Raw genomic sequence first — 7,134 nt, 5'->3', positions numbered from 1 at the left:
AACAACTGTCTCTCAACAGCGTTCAGACAGACACTTCTGAAATGTTCCAGATCACCCCACCTGCGTTATAGCCCTTTTCTGTATAGTCTATTTCAATCTCATGTTTGACTTTTCAATTATTGAGGGTGCTACTGCGCGCTTGGGATGTTGCCTTTAATCAGGAGATCGTAATGAGAATCTACAGATAGTACTGGTATGGATAAGACGGCGTCTATCTAAGAAGCCACTGTAAAAGTGTTATTGTTTAGTTTTGTGAAGATGTAGTACTACCGTGCTCTTTACTTTTGTGTTCGTCTTGGGTTTCTTCTCTTCTTTGATACCACTGATAACTTTGTCCTTTCGCCCACTTCACCTGGGACACGGCAGGAAGAAAAAGGGAGAGAGAGGGAGAGGGATAATTATGTAAATGTATTTTCAAAACGTCAACGTCATTTTGTGACAGAGACAAAGCCTCTTTGTGTCTGGGCCAGGAGAGCTGCTACCTCAGCATCGCCAGAGCCTTCTGTGGGAAGCAGGCTGGGAGAACACGGCTGAATACCTCAGACCACCTCCGAATACCTCAGACCACTTCAGACCACCTCAGACCACCTCCGAATACCTCAGACCACCTCAGACCACCTCTGAATACCTCAGACCACCTCCGACCACCCCAGAACACCTCCGAATACCTCAGACCACCTCAGACCACCTCAGACCACCTCCAAATACCTCAGACCACCTCAGACCACCTCAGACCACCTCCAAATACCTCAGACCCCCTCAGACCACCTCCGAATACCTCAGACCACCTCAGACCACCTCCGACCACCCCAGAACACTTCCGAATACCTCAGACCACCCCAGACTACCTGAGACCAACTCAGACCACCTCAGAACACCTCCGAATACCTCAGACCACCCCAGACCACCTCAGACCACCTCTGAATACCTCAGACCACCCCAGACCACCTCCGAATACCTCAGACCAAATCAGACTACCTGAGACCAACTCAGACCACCTCAGAACACCTCCGAATACCTCAGACTACCCCAGACCACCTCAGACCACCTCCGAATACCTCAGACCACCCCAGACTACCTGTGACCAACTCAGACCACCTCAGAACACCTCAGACCACCTCCGAATACCTCAGACCACCCAGACTACCTGTGACCAACTCAGACCACCTCATAATACCTCAGAACACCTCAGACCATCTCAGACCACCTCAGACCAGGCAACTACCTCATGTTTCTCAGAGTGGGTGTCTACATTAACACTGTAGAGAGATGGAGAGAGAGAGAGAGAGAAAGAGAGAGAAAGACTGTCAGTGTGAGAAGGTGAGAGAGAGAGAGAGAGTGTGTGTTTGTTTGTGTGTGTGTGTGTATGCGCGCACGTATGCGTGTGTGTGTGCATGTGTGTGCGTGCGCATGTGTGTATGTTGATGTGTGCGTGTGAGAGAGAGAGTGTGTGTTTTGGCTACAGGTAGAAAGGGAAGATGTTATCTGGCCTGACTCTTCACCTGGCCCGAGGCGGGGGTAATTACAGAGCAGAGACGAGGCCTCCAGCACTGCCGGCTCCAAACACCACACTCCCATAATTACCGCTCTGAAGGAAGCAGGCCTGAGCAGGGAGGTGGGCTGTTTGGGGGAGATTGGGTGACTGTGTGTGTGTGTGTGTGTGTGTGTGGGTGTGTGGGTGCGTGCGTGCACGGGGGGACTTACCTGTACTAACCTCAGGGGTAGATAAACCAGCTCTTTCAGGGCCAGAGGTCAAAGCAGCTTCTGAAATGACAGCAAGAACACTTTCTGATATCGCGCGGTACATCTGGCTGGGTGAGATATGTGTGTTGTGGGGAGGGGCGGGGCTGGATAGTGGGAGGTCCACCGTGTTCTTAATGTTCCTTCATTATCTACTTATGGAGGCAGGTGGAGATATTGGTAAACAGAACAAAAAGGAGATTTTTTTTTTTTTAAGATGACAAATCCCTGTTGTGAAAAGACGAGCTGTCTAAACGCAGGCAGGTCCCAGAGCTGCGCTCTCCAGAAGAGATCATTTCCATGCCCTAATCCACCATTGAAGAGGAAGATTATTCTCAGATTTGTCCCCGAAGGGGTTTATTAATCCCAACGGTGTCAAACTCCTTAAGCCGGTAGGAGCAGAACGGGGGAAAGAAAGGACATGGCACTGTTTCAGAGGAGGAGGAGGAGGAGGAGGTGGAGGTGAAGGAGGAGGTGGAGGAGGACGAGGAGAAGGGGGAGGGGGATGAGTCTCAGTCTCAGAGGCTGATCATTGTTTTTACCTACGGCATGATCCTCTCCTTTCGCTAGCTGCCGCTAATTGGCAATTTCGGCCGTCAGGATTAAATATTCATGTAATGAGTTGATTGATTGATTAGGGTAGGTGCGCACGGGGGTGCACGTTCGCCCCTCTGTGCTGCTGCTAATTGGCCTCCTGATTTAGCGGTAATTGGCGTGTGTGAAATCACGGTCGGAAACCTAGCGCCTTGTGATCTTCCGCCGCTCCGTTAGCGCTCCTCTCTGTCTGCTGCGGGCAGAAACGACTGGAGGCGCTTCCTCGACGATCGCGCGGCCTCTGCCTGTCATTAGACTGTTTGCTCTGAAACAGCTCAGACGACGGCGTAATGGACGAAACATGTTCTGGTGTTGTGTAGCACATTGTGTGGTAAACATCCTTGTTGTTTGTTTAACTGAATTCTAAGTGGCTGTGTGGTTTTTTAATGCGTCTAAAGACAAAGAAGCAGCGGTCGATTCCTGGGGAAGACGTCATCCATTGTGCTCTCGCCATTTGGCCACACGATACGTGAGAGCTGAGCTGTAATCGTCTGTTGATGTTCCCGGTAAAGCCGGGTGAAGGACTCTGTTTAACGCTTCAGACAGTGACAGTAAACGCCACAACTAGCAGCCTCAGGTTTCACTTCTTAACCTTGACCCAGGGCACAACCTTCTTACCTCCCTCCCTCCCTCCATCTCTTACCTCCCTCCCTCCCTCCATCTATCTCTCGCTCGCGCTGTCTCTCTAAAAATGTCATAAGTTATCAATGATCAAATACCCATTTGAAATGATTGCATGAACCAGACATTTCTTTTGAATACAAGCGCCATTGTTCTAGACGTTCTTAGATGGATGTAAGACTTGCAGCAAATACTTTTGATACGGTTATAATTGGCCCCAATTTTCTCTTTAAACGCGTTGGATTGGAGAGATTTCATCAGTGATGCGTGTGTCCCTCCATTCACCCAGGCTATTATTCCCTCCTGAGACATTGAATACCAGATAAGAGCCTGACAAATTTCACACAGAACCCTAATCTGAACATCTTTTTTTTCGTGCTGTCTCCCTCCCCTTTCCCCTCTCTCGCTCTCTCTCTATCCCCTCTCTCTCTCTCTCTCTCTCTCTGAGTAGGTGATACCGAAGAGCTATTGTTTTCGTGAAGGACTTTGAGATTGTTGCTCAAAAGTCAGAGGCAGCTCACCTAGCCAGGAGATGCTTATTTCGTGCATTTAAAAGCCGAAAATGTTACACATCATGAATCCAATTTTCTCCACCTTTTCCCTTTGAAGGCAGGGATTAAAGACGGGCTGTCAGCCTGCGCTCCAGATCCCCTGACAAACGGCGTGTGACTGCCTGCCGCGCTCGGCTCCGTATCTAACATCTCCCCGCCTGCTCCTCATTCAGAAGCAGGCTCGCTCTGTCCCAGACTCAGGGAGAGCAGAGCACAGCACCTCTGGTCTCTACAAGCAGACATGCAGCTCTCTGGAGCTTTACACTAACCAGCCTGCTAGGAATGGTTCTGTAATTTTACTCTAACCAGCCTGCTAGGAATGGTTCTGTAACTTTACTCTAACCAGCCTGCTAGGAATGGTTCTGTAGCTTTATTCTAACCAGCCTGCTAGGAATGGTTCTGTAACTTTACACTCACCAGCCTGCTTGGAATGGTTCTGTAGCTTTACTCTAACCAGCCTGCTAGGAATGGTTCTGTAGCTTTACTCTAACCAGCCTGCTAGGAATGGTTCTGTAGCTTTACACTACCCAGCCTGGTATGGTACCCAGCCACCTCCTTGGTTTAAAATAATCATCATCTCCAAACACGCCTCATTTCAGAGATAGGCAGGTGGCCTTTTTAAAAGTGCCAATGCCCACTTAAAATGGCTCTTGATAAACTAGTATGCCTGTAATTATACTATTGTTAGCAAATGTAGTCTGGGTATTGTGCTAGATTCAAAATCATACATGGTTCAACATTTGAGCTGGCCTACAGATAAACACATCGAGGCTACGTTCCTTACAAGCGATTCACTCATTTCCTTTCAGTAGTTTCCCTCAGTACTCACTGCTGACAAGGTGACGAGTGAGAGAGTCTGTCTGCAGAACTCTTTTCATCCTGTCTGAGGAGCTCAGGAGCAGCCAGGCCCTCCAATCAACTTCCTCATTACCGCGCTCCCCAGCTTTAAAGTTCACTGAATTTAATTGCAGTTTTATAGGATAATACAGGATAAAAACGGCCTTTTAAAGACAAAACTGCTCCTCTCGGGCCATTATGACTCTCTCTCTCTCTCTCTCTCTCTCTCTCTCTCTCTCTCTCTCTCTGTCCTTCTCCCCCTCTCTCTCCCTGTCTCTCTCTTTCTCTCCCTCTCTCTCTCTCTCCCTCTCCCTCCCTCTCCCTCTCTCTCTCCCAAGTGTCCAGGTTGTCTCTGACGGCATACTAATAGCAGCTTCTGGAAGGGCTTATTTGGGTGTAATGTGGCATGATGAGGTGAGGTAATTGGGTTGAGGTCAGGTCGTAAAACAGTTGGAGACGAGGCTGGGATGTGAGGATCATGTCAATGAGGCTGAGGATAGAGGCCGGAAGGAGGGTGGAGGATAGAGGCCGGAAGGGGGGTGGAGGATAGAGGCTGAGTCCTAAATGGGGGGGGACACTGACAAGTCCAATACGGTTCTCAGACCATCTGCCATTCTAAAGGGTTTATTTAACCTTTATTCCACCAGGTGCAACAGTTAAGAACCTGCTCCCATTTGCAGTAATGACTCTGTGTCCAGGAGGCAGAGCAGACTGTGGACACAGAAGAAGAAGAAGAAGTCTAATTCAGGGTTATTTAGGCTATTCGTCAATTTGATAGGGAGTTTTGTTGTGACGCCTCTATCATTTAATGGTTATGAAGGGAATAGTTGTGTGTATGATATTATACTATCACTCATTCCTGTCACAGCTGTCTCCTAGCCCCTCCTCCCTCCCTGCAAATATCAAATCATGTATCATGCATTATTTAAGGCTGGGAAGCTAATGAACATATTAAAATGAAGACATCCCCTCAGCAATCTGAAACCAATCATTAAAATGTGTTAAAAGGCATGACTAATTAAAAAGGATATTTAAATGGGATTGAATTTTAATGCTTTCTCGTCTATATTCCCTTAGTGGAGGGGTTAAGACGATGTCCAGATTAGATATTTTCACACTAATTAAGACCAACGCTCCCCAGGGGAACATGGGCCTGCTCATTCTCTGCTTGAACACCGTCTCCTCCCCCCTCCATCCCTCCCTCCTCCTCGGGGGGCGGGGGATCCGGCGGATGACACCGTGACCTTTAGGGTTGTCAGCCAAAAAGCGAAGATGGTTTCTCACATTCCGATTAACCGGCCTGATATCTAATTTACGGGAAAACGAGGCCAGATTAACAGTCCCAGAAAGTAGATTAGATTCGGAGGGATTTGGGCAGAGTAGGTAGAGAGGCCACCCGGATCCTGTCAAAACTCTCCCTCGGACGCCCCAGGTGGTTATCCCCGCGTTAATGACCTGCCAGACGCCGTCAGAGCGGGCGTGAGTGGAGGAGGAGCTTTACAGACCAGAGCTGGACAGGATCTCGGTGGTCAGTCCATGAGGACTCGGATGGGGAGGGTGACCCTGGCACGACCAGTGAGGAGCCTGAGGGAGAGATCGCTGAGGCCTTGGCCTTCACACTCCCACTTTCAGCTTCTTGACACAATGTCTTATCATCTCCGTCTCCTTGTTGTTCAGCTTGTTTGTTGTTTACACATGCACAGCTGTTTGCGTCGTCCGGGCTGAGGTCAGTGTTCTCTGATTGGTCGCTAGAGGAAGGCGCTGCGTGGCCGATGCCAGCTCTAGGTGGTTAGTTTGTTCATTTGTTTGTTTCCCGGGGTTGTTTACAGGTACGGCGGGGGGGGGGGGGGGGGGGTGGGGTTGTTTACAGGTATGGACAGGGCGGGGTGGAGCCCTGATCAGGAACAGATGTTAGGAAACGGTGCTAGGCAGCAGAGCGGATCAAGTGTGACGCAGCCAGTGAGACGATCCTCACTCAACCAGCTGAATGAAGTGTAGACTGGCCAGTCCGCAGACAGCTGCCTGTTCCTGTGCTGGACGTTCGAGCGCTCACAGCAGGACCAGGCAGGGGGCTCAGCTTCCTGTGCAGCCAGACCATAGTTGTTGCGTGCAGGAACTTGAAGGGGACATTTGGTGGCCTGTTGGCTCTAAGCAGTTTGAGAAGTCAGGGCCTCCTTCCCTCCCTCCACCTCTCCACCTCTCCTCTCCTCCTCCCCTCCCTCCACCTCTCCTCTCCTCCTCCCCTCCCTCCACCTCTCCTTTCCTCCTCCCCTGCCTCCACCTCTCCTCCTTCCCTCCCTCCACCTCTCCTCTCCTCCTCCCCTCCCTCCACCTCTCCTCCCCTCCCTCCACCTCTCCTCTCTCCCAGATCTCTCTGAGTCACTTCCATGCACCATTTCAGGGGAAGGGGAGGGGAAAAGGCAAATAAACCTGATCTGCTCCGTAGTTTCACATACTCAAAGGGAGCAGGGAGGGGAGGGACTGTCTCGCCCCCCCGCCCCCCCGTAAGAAGAGAACAGGGAGGGGGGGGCTGGTCTCTCTGCCCCCCCGGTAAGAGAAGTGAACAGAGAGGGGGGTCTGGTCTCTCTGCCCCCCCGACAAGTGGACTGACCAGGGAGGGAGGGGGTCTGTAAGGGAACTGGGAGATGTGTGTGTACACTACCAGCAAAGTCAAATAAACAGAGCCAGGGTTAAACAGAGCCAGGGTGCAGGTCTGCCTGTTTGTCTCTGACTGCCTGTAAAACCTCCCAAACTGTCATCTTCAATCACTGTTCTCTCTTTCTCTCCCTCT

This window comes from Borostomias antarcticus, assembly GCF_949987555.1.
Source record: "Borostomias antarcticus genome assembly, chromosome: 16".
Classification (NCBI taxonomy): domain Eukaryota; kingdom Metazoa; phylum Chordata; class Actinopteri; order Stomiiformes; family Stomiidae; genus Borostomias; species Borostomias antarcticus.
Note: the sequence above shows the minus strand (reverse complement) of the source record.